Raw genomic sequence first — 15,570 nt, 5'->3', positions numbered from 1 at the left:
GCTTTTCGTAACCAGGCTATTCTAGTCATTTGAGGGAAGTTGAAAGGCACATCCACTTGAAACGTAGCGACCGGGTCGGACTCCTTTGTCTGCTGCGGTGCGTCTGTTTGTTGGTGGAGTGTGCGTCTGGCAGGCGGAGGAGGAAGACGTCGGGCCGAAGGAGCAATTAGAGCGGCCGCGGACGTGCGCCGGGCGACGGGAGTAGGCTGGGCTCCCAGTAGCAGGGAGCGGCAGCCGTGCTGCGTCGCATCCCGATGCAGAGTAGGTCCGGGATGACTGCAGTCAACCACGTCACGAGGATTCATATATACTGCGATCCGTATGTAAGTATTAGCAGCGAAATTATAAACATGGATGTATAAACAATAATTACAGACATAGCGTCCATGTAACTAATTATTTACATTGATCTGCAAAACTTAGGCTGCGATAGATACGCTAACACACCATTAACTTTTCGGTGGAAATGAATGAAAGTACCGGTGCATGGTGTGAGAGGTGTCCCAGTTGTTTACAGAAAGCTGGATGTCCTATTTCTTGATGTTAGCTTGACTGTAGCGCCATACAGGGCTATCCCCTCGACTCGGGGTAGTTGAAGGAATGAGAAAACGGTATCCCATATTCTTACAGGAAGAAATATTGGTCGTAACCAAAACAGAGGTTCTACCTGTATAAGCATATGCCACGATATACAATCTTTTCAGTTACGCCTGCCTACGTGTTTCATGCAACCCGCAAAATTTTAATATTCTCTCGTTCCTAAATGCAAACTAAAGAAAAATGAAATGGACAATTCTTGCAGGAAATTTGATGTAATTAAATTGTGTACTCGGATACGTTTTAATCAGAGGCCGCAGTTCTCGAATTATTCAAGAAAAGCGTACAAAAGTGGCCTTCAAACGCGTTTTTCTTCATAACTCGAAACGGTAGCCTCCGGCGAAAACGTATCCCAGCACGAAACTTAACTACGTTAAACGATCTAGAAAAGAGGCCTTATCATTTTTTCTGCATGACTAACAGTTTCTGCGTAGCGAGCGAAAGAATATGAAAATCTCACGCAGTGATAAAAGAAATTTGAGACCTTGATCAAAACACTGTGTTATTCGTTTATTTCTTTGTTCTGCGAAACTAGTTTCGGCGACAAATATCACTATCATCAGTGTTTTTTTAAAATCTAAAACTTCAATAAAATAGCATGGTTACACAAACACTGTTTTTCTATGCAAACACGGACCAAATTGAAGAGCTCCAAGATAAAATCATTGCTTTAGAAGGCGTCTCAGGTTGAAGAAAGCCCAAAAGTAGCTATAACTGGATCACCTTGTATATACTTTTGAGATATGGACCATTCTGTTCTAAGTCTGTGTGTCGCCTTTTGTGATACAAAATATTATTTGGCTTGCTGGCGATTCGTTGTGTAGGCTATACTAGGCTCCTGTTGATAAAAGGCGCAGGAAAACAGAGAAGAAAAATTGTGTTGAATCATTCCTACGTACAAACAGCATAATGATAGTACTAAAAAAAAAGTAAAGACGTCTGTGTGAGTACATAACACAGTTAAGAGTAATTTACTGTTAGAAAACACAGAGAAACATGAGTTGAATTATAGTACAACACGAATGGAATCACGCTACTGACTGCAGATTAACTAATTCTTGGAGTGAAGTAAACCTTGGGTACTGTGATAGACGAAGATACCAAAACACATTATGCTGACGTTCTTGACGGAGCATCCTATCCACAACGAAAACTCTTTAATCCCTACCCTAGAACAAGTTGTTGTATCTCAAACCAGATGCATTCACGGAGTCATCTTCACTGTACTTTTTTTGTTGTTTTGACAAGCGCTGTCACCTCACAAAATATTCGACACCTTAAGATGTATAGGTCTTCTTACATTAGACGCCACATTGGGCGACGTGCGGGCCGAATGGGGATGAAATGATCATGAAGACAACACAACACCCAGTCCCTGAGCGGAGAAAATCCCCAACCCAGCTGGGAATCGAACCCGTGCCCGTAGGCCGGCAATCCGTCACGCTGACCACTTTTTTGTTACGAGGGTCGGTCAAAAAGTAACGCCTCCCAATTTTTTCTACTTAAAAAAAATAAGTTAAGTGAAAAATTTGAATTTGGCGCCATTCCTCAAACCTTCTTCTGCAATCCACTGCAGTAGTAACTTTCTGTGTCAACAGGTGGCAGCACAGCAGAAGTTTGTAAGATGGCCGACATCGATGTTCGTTTGAGACAGCGTTGTGTGATTGAATTCTTGAATGCAGAAGGTGAAACGCCCATACGCATTCATGAAAGACTGAAGAAGGTGTATGGTGTTGTGACAGTGGATGTCAGCACTGTTAGACGATGGGTTCGTCGTTGTAAGGAAGCTGAAGTGCAAACACCGTTGACTGACGAAAAGCGGAGCGGCAGGCCGGTGAGTGCAGTGACTCCACACAACATTCAGCAAGTTGATGACATCATTCGTGGTGACCGTCGGGTGACTGCAGATGAAGTGTGTCGCATTATTTCTCTTAGTAAAGGCAGTGTGATCACGATTATTAAACAATTGGGGTACTCAAAAGTTTGTGCACAGTGGGTTCCAAGAATGTTAACCGATCAGAATAAAAAGGCAAGGAAAACAATAGCCTCCCAACACTTGCAGCGCTTCCGTTTGGAGGGAGATGAGTTTCTGAAAAAAATTGTGACCGGGGACGAAACATGGGTGCATTTTTTTGAACCCGAATCAAAGAGGCAGTCAATGGAGTGGCGTCACACAAGCTCGCCGAGGAAGAAAAAATTCAAAACTGTGCGATCGGCAGTGAAAGTTATGGCAACAGTTTTCTGGGATACAGAGGGTGTGATTCTGGTTGATTTTTTGGAGCAGGGATGCACAATAAATTCTGTTCAATACGCCACAACCCTCAAAAAACTTAAAGCACGTCTTCAGCGAGTTCGCCCAACAAAATCAATGGCAGATGTTCTTCTTTTGCATGACAATGCAAGACCACACACCAGTTGTCACACCTCTGACGAGATTGTCAAAATTGGATGGGAAGTTTTGCCTCATCCCCCATACAGCCCTGACCTGACACCATCAGACTTCCATCTGTTCGGGCCACTAAAAGAAGCTCATCGTGGGATTCATTTTGAAGATGAGGAGGCCGTCAAAACATCCGTGCGTCAATGGCTTAGGAAGCAGAACTGTGATTTTTACCGTGCTGGGATACATGCCCTTGTTCAAAGATGGACCAAAACTGTAGAGATGGGCGGAGATTACATTGAAAAATGACAAAATGATCCTCAATGTTGTGGTTTTCAACCTATGTAATTGCATTTAAATTTCCTGACAATTAAACGTAAAAAAAAAAAATAGGAGGCATTACTTTTTGACTGACCCTCGTACTCATTTTGTTCGATATTGTTCGGTGTATTTGGTCTGGGCGGACGTCACAAGACATCCGTTCAAGTTGATCTTTGATTCTTTGACTCAGTTTTTTTTTATTACAGAGAGCACGCAGCCCTCTGACCGAACACGCTGAGCTACCGCGCCAACCACTCAGCTATCTTTATCCGTGATGTCACCACTGCTATCTCAGAAACTATACATCCTCGGTCTTAAGTTCATTGAAATTTTATTCGGCGGATGACAGTAAGTGGCAGATACGATATCGTGCAATTATTTGAACTGCTGAAAAGTGAAATAAGTTTCTTTGGTGTCGTCTCCGTTTTCGTAAAGTGGGGGATAATTGAACACACAGAGAGTAGATTAAATCTTCGGTCTGTACATCGTAGATTCCAGTATCTTTAAAACAATATTCATGGATATGAATCTTTCTGCACTCCAGGCGCTAAACGTGGTGGTGCAGACACTATCACCTGTAGCTCAAGACTGCACCTTACGTGCTTTCCTCGAAGCACTGCATCAGATTGGCTCAAAAGCAACGAGTGGCTGTAGAAACTGGACACTTTCACATATATATATATATATATATATATATATATATATATATATATATATATATATATATATATATATATAATACGAATTATTGATTGTACTATCTTTATATGCCATAGCTAATGTACTCGTGATTGTTTAATACCAGATGAGGTTTTTCTGTTTGGGCTTCAAAACAACTGATGATATCTAAAGTATAAGGATACCAGTGGGCCGGCCGCGGTGGTCTCGCGGTTCTAGGCGCGCAGTCCGGAACCGTGCGACTGCTACGGTCGCAGGTTCGAATCCTGCCTCGGGCATGGATGCGTGTGATGTCCTTAGGTTAGTTAGGTTTAAGTAGCTCTAAGTTCTAGGGGACTGATGACCGCAGCAGTTGAGTCCCATAGTGCTCAGAGCCATTTTTTTGATACCAGTGGAATAAAGGTGAATATGCTCCTGTCCGAAATACACTGAAAAAAGTGGAGAGCCACCTGCCTGATTCTACTTCCCTAGGGCCTTTAAAAATTCTAACAAAAATTTTGAAGTGAGCTTTCTTTTTTAACATGCAATTTTTCCATCCACTCCCACCTGCCCGTTCTGACTCGCTCATACCGCCAAACTCTTTGTCATTACCTCTTTGTGTCTCTGTACTTGTAACTGTCTCCTGTCTCACAGACACAGTCTTCCTCTTTCTCTCTCTTGCCGCTAATATCTCAATCATTCCTTCCTACTACAGCTGTCTCTTCTCACTTTCTCTATCTCTCTCTTCTTTGTTGCCACTTTCGTAAACTCTGTCTCTCTTTATCACTGGGTCTCAGGCACATCCATATTCTCCGACTCTTTGTTCCTCTCCCACTGCCACAGTCTCCTTCGTTCTTTTCCTAGCACTGTTCAGTTACTGTCAACTTTGTACCATTGCTCCTGTGTCCCTCTCTTTCTCTCACACTGTCACTGTCTCTTGTTCTCTTTCTATAACAGCACCACTGTCTACTATCTTCTAACGTTTATTAGTTTTCCGTCTCTTTATCACTGCAACTGCGTTCTTCCCTCCCAGTATAAAAAAGAGCAAATACGTTCGCATTAAAAAATGCCTGGAAAATTTTTTGAAGGCGTTGAGGAAGGTAGAATGAGGAAGACGGTATACCACTTTTCAGTCGGAGTCTTTTAAGTAAACAGGAATATATTGCACTTTTAGTGTTCTGTTTATAGGAACATCTTCCCGATGGTTCCCTTATTTTCCCTGCCGAACTATGACATGTATATCATACAAAAGAAAATGCATTGCTAAAGAAGATTTAGCTAGTTTACTTATGTGAAATTGAAATATCGCAACAACAACAACAAAAAAATGGAAATTTGTGGTAAGTTCCTAAGGGACCAAACTCTGAGGTCATCGGTCCTTAGACTTACACAATTCTTAATCGAACTCAAACTAACTTACGCTAAGGACAACACACACACCTATGCCCGAGGGAGGAACCGAACCTCCAACGGGGAGAGCCGTGTGAACCGTGGCATGGCGCACCACACGGGGCTGCTATCCCAAGCGGCTAAATACCGCGCAACTAGTTTTACACTTCAGACCAAATTTTATGTGCCAGATTTGCCATGTGCATCAGTACTACAACATGGAGTTCCTAGATGATAAAGCAGACACCTTACGGCATCTTCCTGCGTTTTCGCTTCACGCCGGGCTTTACGTACGCGTTTTGTACGTACAAGTTGGAAAACTTCGAATCTCGGAAACGCATAAAGATATGAAAAATATTTTCACGGTTCTTTAAGATCGCGATCCTAGGAATCCATTGTAAAAAGGAAATTTTCAAGATTGTTCGAGCTCTGGCACTGAGAAATACCTCCTAAATATTACAGCCATTTGTTGTACATAGCCATCTGAAAATCCTCAGATGGACATTGGTCCGCTGATGACAGTGAAAATATAGTAAAAAAAAGTTTAAAAAAAAACATTTCCGTTGAGTTTTCCAAGGAACCGCCCGTGAACTAATGGTGCCTCCGTATGTATCATGGAGCCCACCGCAGAGCACATCAAATGTAGAGAGAACCATTCAGCTTGGTACTTATGCCGAATCGGGAGGAAGTGTCTAATATTCATACTTTGACTCTGTACTGTAAGATTGTGACACTAAGATGATCCTTCTGTTGGGTACACACACGGCTCCAACCCAACGGATATCCAAAACACTTAACCCTACCCCTTGTCACCAACAGAACCCGAGGTACGACCTCAGAAAATTCCCGTTCTTATGTGCGGAGTTTTGAACATATTAGTTAAGTACGTTGTTGCATGCGTACCGATATTAACTAGGTGGTGTAAATGAATTAAAGTGCAGAGATATGATGCCAGAGATCTTCCAGTCGTTCCAAGAAACCTGGTCTCGCATTACGTGAGGTTAGCGTGACCCTCAACACAATCCGAGTGAGGTGGCGCAGTAGTTAGACACTGGACTCACATTCGGGAGGACGGCGGTTCAACCCCGCGTCCGGCCATCCTGATTTAGGTTTTCCGTGATTTCCCTAAATCACTCCAGGCAAATGCCGGGATGGTTCCTCTGAAAGGGCACGGCCGATTTCCTTCCCCATCCTTCCCTAATCCGATGAGACCGATGACCACGCTGTCTGGTCTCCTTCCCCAAACCAACCAACCAACCCTCAACACAAGGTAGTTGAAAGAATCAGAAACAAGGATTCCATATCTTTACAGGATACATCGGTCAGAGCAAAAATATGTTCTGTAAGTATAAGTCCAGGTATTCACTGAGGCGCCAAAGAAACTGTTATAGTCATGTGTATTCACATACAGAGAGATGTAAACTGGCAGAATGCGACGCTGCGGTCGGCAACGCCTATATAAGACAAGTGTCTGGTGCAGTTGTTGGATCGGTTAGTGCTGCTACAACGGCAGGTTCTCAAGATTTAAATGAGTTTGAACGTGGTGTTATAATCAGCGCACGAGCGATGGGACACATCATCTTCGAGGTAGCAATGAAGTGAGGATTTTCCCGTACTACACTTTCACGAGTGTACCGTGAATATCAGGAATCCTGTAAAACATCAAATCGTAGAAATCACTAAGGCCGGAAAAAGATCCTGCAAGAACGGTACCAACGAAGACTGAAGAGAATAGTTCAACGTGACAGAAGTGCAACCTTTCCGCAAATTGCTGCAAATTTCAATGCCGCGAACCATTCAACAAAACATCATCAGCATGGGCTTTCGGAGCCGAAGGCCCACTCGTGTACTCTTGATGACTGCACGACACAAAGCTTTACGCCTCGCCTGGGGACGTCAACGCCGATATTGGACTGCTGATGACTGGAAACATGTTCGCTGGTCGGACGAGTCTCGTTTCCAATTGCATCGAGCGGACGGGCGTGTACGGGTATGGAGAGAACCTCATGAATTCATGGACCCTGCATCTCAGCAGGGAACTGCTGAAGCTGGTGGAGGCTCTGTAATGGAGTGAGGTGTGTGCAGTTGGAGCGATATCGGATCCCTGACTCTGACAGGTGACACTTACGTGAGCATCCTGTCTGATTACCTGCATCCATTCGCGTCCATTGTGGATTCCGACGGACTTGGGCAATTCCAGCAGGACAATGCAGCACTCACATGTCCTGAATTGCTATACAATAGTTCCAGGAACACTCTTCAGAGTCTAAACACTTCCGCTGGCAACCAAACTCCCCAGATAGAAACATTATTGAGCAGATATGGGATGACTTGCAAGAGATCTCCACCCCCTCGTATTCATACGGATTTATAGACAGACCTGAAGGATTCGTGGTTTCAGTTCCCTCGAGTCCATGCGACATCGTATTGGGGCACTTCTGCCTGCTCGCCGGGGCCGTAACGATATTAGGCAGGTGTATCAGTTTATTTGGCTCTTCAGGCACAAGAATGATACGGGATTTACGTAACTTAATACATTCGTTTGACATGGGTATGCTTGACAATTTACAACTGTCATTGGCTATAAAAGCATCACCTGATGCACTAAACTGTTCTCTTGAATACGATATTCAGCGTTTACAAAACTACATTTCCATCTGAGACTATAATAACTCTTTCGTCCTTCTCATTACTGTTGACCGCTTCAGCTGAGATCACGGACTGGGGCAAAGCGCTTCAGTTTTCTGGTCAGTATTGACCGTAGTGCGAGGTCGCTGTGGTGCTGGGTAGGACGGTAGTCTTCTTCTTTAGCCTCTCTCATTGGTAGTTGCGGATTGCAGTGAGACATGGCTAATTTCTATAGTGCCGACGTGCGTTGCCGACCTTATTGAGGCACCGTGATCTTTGGCCTGTACCACATGTTCGCCCGCCGGTGTGGCCGAGCGGTTCTAGGAGCTACAGTCTGGAACCGCGTGACCGCTACGGCCGCAGGTTCTAATCTTGCCTCGGGCATGGATGTGTGTGATGTTCTTAGGTTAGTTAGGTTTAAGTAGTTCTAAGTTCTAGGGGACTGATGACCTCAGAAGTTAAGTCCTATAGTGCTCAGAGCCATTTGAACCATTTTGAACCACATGTTCAGATGGATACAAGTTGTAGTAATTATGCATAAATGAACAGGCTTGCATAGGATAAGCTAGTCTGGAGAGCTGCTTCAAACTGGTCTCTGGACTACAACACCAATGAGAGCATCGAACGCTACACGAAATACGCTGCTAGCTACAGCTAGAAGTACGAAGTCGATTTTGATCCGATGACGGAATATGTCAGCTGGACTACCGATAACACAGGCGACGTGGGTGTCCGTCCCTTATTGTAGGGCCTTCTAGCTTAACACGGTTCTGCTCTCGGCTTCTGTTCTCGTTTCTCCCCTCGGAACTGCGTCTGTCTCACAGTGGGAAGTTATGACATGCATTTAGGCATTCTTGTGCTAGTCTGTGGTATTCCATTTGCTCACTCGTTACTCGTATTACTTTGGTTAATTTAATGTCACGATTTCTTCGGAGCTATGTGACATACTACTGGATTTGCTTATCATGTAAGTGTTTTCATGGAAGGTGTTGGATTTGCCTGACACCTTACACTACATAAGTCTTTAAATTCTTAAAAAAATCGCTTAATTTAATAAATCTGAATGTAAAATGTAAAGAAATGGTGGGTGATAGAGTTTTTTAAGTATCATGTTTGGATTTTCCACCATAAAAAACATAATAATAAGGTATTTTTAGCAAAAAGGTTTTTCAATCGTTGGCCTTTGTAATGGTTTCATTGTCTTCCGCAAACATATAGCGTAGTGGGATAGCTACCAGCCCCCCATCTGCGTCTACGCTTTGGTGAGGAATGCTCACAGCCAGGAGGCTTTGTGTGGTGCAAACGTGTGCAACAACCAGGGAACCACGCCACAGAGACGCAGTGAAGCCAACTGATCGAGTTTGAACGGTGTCCAATTGTGACCTTGCAATTGTGATCCTTTAGGAGAACTGCCACACAAACTGGAAGTACTGCAGCAATTATGCGGCAATGCCTTGTATCAGCGGTCACTTGAAAGTTCTCCACACTCGTAGACGAGCTTCTTGACGCCCACGCAGCACAGACGCCCGACAGAATCGTCGTACTGTAAGGGCAGCAATGGCAGATCCGTACTGCCATCACAGCACACATAAAAGAGCTTGTGAGCCTAGGTGTGTCAACACAAACTGTTGCGAGTCGCTTATTGGCAGTGGGACTACCGGAACGCACACCTGTAGCCCGTCATCCACTCACGCCACAGCATCGACTAGTGCCCTCAGAGAATCACTTGGACAGTGGAATGGTGAGCTGTGGTCTTCAGTGATTCAAGCATATTCTAAATGGATGCAATTGATGGTCGTTGCGTATATGAAGTAGACCTGGTGAACCTTATGTTGTGGAGTGCATTCGTACGAGACACACTGGCCCCACCCAGGTTTCTGGGGTACAATAAGCTACAACGCTTGTTCATCTCTGGTGCTTCTGTAGAGGACGCTAACCAGCACTCGGTATCTGCAAAATGTTCTTGTACCCAATCTTTTGTCGATATTGCAACAGGAAAGTGATTGCGTTGTCCCGATATGAATATGCCGACCCACACACTGCCCACGAAACTCAACATGCACTGCAACATGAGCAGCAGCTTCCCTGAGAAGCATGATCTCTGGAATTGTCTCCAGTCGAGCACGTGTGGAATAGAAAGGGACGAGGAGTGATTAATATGAGTCGTCGACCAACAACTCTTACAGAACTATCTGAACAGGTCGAGCAGGCTTAGGCTAACGTATCCCAGTATACAGCCAGTATCACAGCCTCCACTGCCCCCGTGAATGTTACACCACGTACTAATACGCCTGTTTCACCACAGGTGCCGACCGGAGTGGCCGTGAGGTTCTAGGCGCTGCAGTCTGGAGCCGAGCGACCACTACGGTCGCAGGTTCGAATCCTGCCTCGGGCTTGGATGTGTGAGATGTCCTTAGGTTAGTTCGGTTTAAGTAGTTCTAAGTTCTACGGGACTGATGACCTCAGAAGTTAAGTCGCATAGTGCTCAGAGCCATTTGAACCATTCACCACAGACAGGTCAATACCTCGTACCTCAGAACTGCTTGTACTATTGTTCTGTACATGGAATCGTTTCGTGTACTCCATATGCACTGCTGCAGCAATAAGTCTTGAGTGAATTGGAAACCTGTAAAAGCGTACACTTATTTTGCCCCAGCAGTGTAAATAAATAAATCACTCTGTAGTAACAAAATGTGTGGCCACACCTTAGGTGTGAAGGCGCTGCTCGCTGTCCGGACGTGGACATTTCGCACGTCGCCCGTCTTTTTTCGCTGGCGAGGCAACACTCATCAAGCTGCCGGAGGACAGTTATTTATTTATCTGTTATTTGCGCCGTTTTTGCCAGGGCGGCGCAGCGCGCACGGCCGCCTCCGTATTTACGAGCAGCGGGCCCTGCAGGAAGCGGCCGAGATTTATCCCCGTCTTCCTGTGGATCCGCGCGCTGCCGTTATTACGACCTCCCGCCGTATATTTCCTGACGGCCGCTGACGGCCAGCCGCGCCGCAGCCGCCGTCGCAGCCAGAGACGCCTAGCGCCGCTGCGGGGCGGCGCCTCCCCGCGGCAAAGTGCCACACCGGACGAGTCGCCGCTATCCGGTCGTAGACGGGGCGAGGTATTCTCTGTGCTTCGGGGGGAGCTACACACATTCTATGACCTGATGCTGAGCATGAAGGGGAAAGTCCCGTATCAGTGATGTAACATCCGCGCGCGCGCGTGTGTGTGTGTGTGGTTCAAATGGCTATGAGCACTATGGGACTTAAATTCTGAGGTCATCAGTTCCATAGAACTTAGAACTACTTAAACCTAACTAACCTAATAACATTACACACATCCATGCCCGAGGCAGGTTTCGAACTTGCGACCCTAGCGGTCACGCGGGTCCAGACTGAAGCGCCTAGAACCGCACGGCCACGCCGGCCGGCCATGATATACCACAGCCGAGGGCAGATGGCGGGACCTGGGTAGATCACTGGAAAGAAGGGAGGGAGGGAGGGAGGGACGGAGGGATGGAGGTAGGTACGTGAGGAAAAGGAGTGGTGTCGGGGACTGGAAGACGAGGACTTATAAGGGAGGGAGTGGGGGAGGCAGAAAAGGGTGTGTGTGTGTGTGTGTGGATCAGCGTGTATACCACATCGTTCATCCACGTATGTAGGCTAAAGAGGGGGCCAGCAGAGCGGTGAATCACGGTTTATGACGGGTGTTAGGTATGTTGTAGATCAGAAGTGTACAGACTGGTTAATACAGTGTGCCACAAACCCCTTACTGTGAATATATAAGGCCAACTAGTTCAAAAATGACATGTAATGAGACAAATTATTATTCCCAATTGGCATCCTCCTGCCCAAACGGCCGGCCGCAGTAGCCGAGCGGTTCTAGGCGCTACAGTGTGGAACTGTGCGATCGCTACGTTCGCAGGTTTGAATCCTGCCTCGGACATGGATGTGTGTGATGTCCTTAGGTTAGTTCGGTTTAAGTAGTTCTAAGTTCTAGGGGACTGATGACCTCAGATGTTAAGTCTCATAGTGCTCAGAGCCAGAGAGCTTGCCCCAAAGCAAGCTAGACAGAGTGCAAAAGAACTAACATCTACAAGGGTCCGCTCTCTCTATTTCTGGAGGGAATAAAAGGTGAGTAAAGAAACGAAAAACTTACAAGAGCTATCGGTGACGGGCAGACTGTCATCAGATCAATGACGGACTGCATGTGCCCCGCGGGCCGCTGTTTGTGTATCCCTGTTGTAGAAGGACATGTCCTGACTAACTGCCTAACGACTTCTCATGCCATGGCCGCCAGTTTCCCAATAAATCCACATTAACTTTTATGTGTACTTTCTACATCCATAACGTTATCATATACTGCCGGTAAAAAAATGCAGTACCAAAAAACTTAATTTAGAGCTATAAAATTTCGGTAATACGTTTGTCTAGGTGACATATTTACGTTATTAACATTACAAGATTACAGGTTTACGTCAGCGCGAGGTAAGCCATTGCAAATATGAACTGCTGGTACTTTAATAACCGGTGTAACTCCCAAAATGTTCCATGCAAGCATAAATGGTTCAAATGGCTCTGAGCACTATGGGACTTAACATCTGAAGTCATCCGTCTCCTAGAACTTAGAACTACTTACAGCTAACTAACCTAAGGACATCACACAAATCCATGCCCGAGGCAGGATTCGAACCTGCGAACGTAGAGGTTGCGTCCTTCCAGACTGAAGGGCCTAGAACTGCTCGGCCAAACAGGCCGGCTGACTGGAAACCTGCACACGTTCATGCACTGTGCCGTACAGGTGCCGAATATCAGTAGAGGGATTGAGTTCCACGCCTGTTGCACGTTGCCATTCAATACAGGGATGACTAGAGCGCTTTGCAGATGACGCTGGAGCTGCCGTCCGATGATGTCCCATACGTGCTCGATTGAAGACACGTCTGGTGATCGAGCAAGCCAAGGGAAAATGTCGACACTTAGTAGAGCACATTGCGTTACAGCAGTGGTATATGGTCTACCGTTATCCTGTTGGAAAACACCCTTTGAAACGCCATTCATAAATGGCAGCACAACAGGTCGAGTCACCAGACTGACATGCCAATTTGCAGTCAGGCTACGTGGGATAACCACAAGAGTGTTCCTGCCATACGAAATAGCACCCCAGATTATAACTATACAATCTACACCGGTTGAAAATGTTAAGATTTTTACGTGCATTACTCCAAGTATAAAATCGGTAATTTGTTCTATAGAACGCTGTGGCTTGCTGTGTTATAAAGGTCATATCCAGAATAGGATGGACACCAGGTTGCGGAAGTTCAAACAACGTTTGAGAGACAAGAAAGTTTCTTATGGTAAATCCATAAGAGGCAGGCTAACATACAATATGATTGATGAACTACAGCAGTGGGTGGTTCAAAAAGAATACCACAACTTTAGGAATTTAAAACTCTGCAACGACAAAAGGCAGAGCTAAGCACTATCTGTCGGCGAATTAAGGGAGCTATAAAGTTTCATTTAGTTGTAAATTTGTTCGCTTGAGGCGCTGTTGACTAGGCGTCAGCGTCAGTTGATGCTAAGATGGCGACCGCTCAACAGAAAGCTTTTTGTGTTATTGAGTACGGCAGAAGTGAATCGACGACAGTTGTTCAGCGTGCATTCCGAACGAAGTATGGTGTTAAACTTCCTGATAGGTGGTGTATTAAACGTTGGTAACAGTTTACTCGCCTAAGGTGAACGTTTTCTGTGCCATTTCAGCCAATAAAGTTTTTGGTCCCTTTTTCTTCGAAGGTGCTACTGTAACTGGACTACAGTATCTGGAGATGTTAGAGAATTGGCTGTTCCCTCAGCTCGAACAAGAAGCACAACAATTCATATTTCAGCAGGATGGAGCGCCACCACATTGGCACTTATCTGTCCGTAACTACCTGAACGTCAACTACCCGAGGCGATGGATCGGCTGCCAGGCAGCCCATGACAGAGCACTTCATCACTGGCCTCCAAGAAGCCCTGATCTTACCCCCTGCGATTTTTTCTTATGGGGGTATGTTAAGGATATGGTGTTTCGGCCACCTCTCCCAGCCACCATTGATGATTTGAAACGAGAAATAGCAGCAGCTATCCAAACTGTTACGCCTGATATGCTACAGAGTGTGGAACGAGTTGGAGTATCGGGTTGATATTGCTCGAGTGTCTGGAGGGGGCCATATTGAACATCTCTAAACTGGTTTTTGAGTGAAAAAAACCTTTTTAAATACTCTTTGTAATGATGTACAACAGAAGGTTATATTATGTTTCTTTCATTAAATACACTTTTTTTAAAGTTGTGGTGTTCTTTTTGAATCACCCTGTATTATGGGATGGCCATTAGAAACGACACTGATGATTTGTTGAAAATGAAGCAGTCAGTATGGGCTACCTTCTTCAGACATTGTCAACTGATGAAAACCGAGTACACCACCTTTGCCCTCCTGGACCTGATGCATGGTGCGATTACCACAGCTCCAAGTGTAGATCCAGTGTGCCTAGCACGTATATAGGTTTGTTGCAGGATCTTAACTGGCCTCCTTCTAACCAACATTTGGGCATCACTGGTACCTAGGCAGACCCAGATTTCAACAGAAAACACAACAGAACTCCATACTGCCTTCCAGTGGGCTCTCGCTCGACACCACTGAGGTCGAAAATGGTGGTGAATTGGGGCCAGTGGAATGCACGCTGCACGGCGTCTGGCTCGGAGCTGACTTCGAGTATCCGGTTTTAACAGTTCGTTGTGTTACAGTGGCACCAACTGTTGTTCATATTGCTGCTGCAGATACAGTACAATGCGCCAGAGCTATACGATGAACACGGATGGCCTTCCTTCTGAGTAGTACCACGTGACTGTCCACAGACCAGTCTTCATATGACTGTACATTGCCGTGACCAGGGCTACAAGCAATAATGTTCAGTGGCTACACTCCTTCCACTTCTTTCTGCATCCATCTCGTAGTAGCTCTAATACACACCCGCCTTTAAACATAGTGAGGTGCTGATAGTGGCTTGTTGCCTTAAAGACATTGTTGACTACCATCAACTCTCCTCGTCCAGTTTCAAAGGTAAGTAGCGCTCACGACCGTTACAGCGTGTGTTTAGTGCAAGCTTTATTTGCATCTCTCTAGTGGCACCACTAGTGACACTTTTATGTGACCGGTGCGCTATTTGAGTAGACGGCATCTTTCAGAGTAGAACCACGCTTACCAACTTTCATTTTTCGCACAGTTCTTGATACCATATCGCGACTTTCTTTTCCGTCAGTATATGTCGCCTGAGTGAGCTAGCGCAGGGACTGACATTGACAGCTAACGCACTAGGGCGTGGCTTCAAACCCTGCCTGTACATTCTTTTTTTCTCAGTTTCATCGTACAAAAATATAATTAAATACTATATGTCATGCAAAATTTGAAAATGTCAGTTTCGCGATAGTAGTTTCATTAGTAAATCAATCATTACAGCACTGTTTCTTCTAATTTGTATTCTATTCGTAGTTCTTAGTTGAAATTCCTAATATTTCGGCAGCTCCAAAGAGTTCGCAAAGATGGATGAAGTGTTAACAACAGCGAAAAGATT

Source organism: Schistocerca gregaria, chromosome 1 (assembly GCF_023897955.1).
Source record: "Schistocerca gregaria isolate iqSchGreg1 chromosome 1, iqSchGreg1.2, whole genome shotgun sequence".
Taxonomy (NCBI): domain Eukaryota; kingdom Metazoa; phylum Arthropoda; class Insecta; order Orthoptera; family Acrididae; genus Schistocerca; species Schistocerca gregaria.
Note: the sequence above shows the minus strand (reverse complement) of the source record.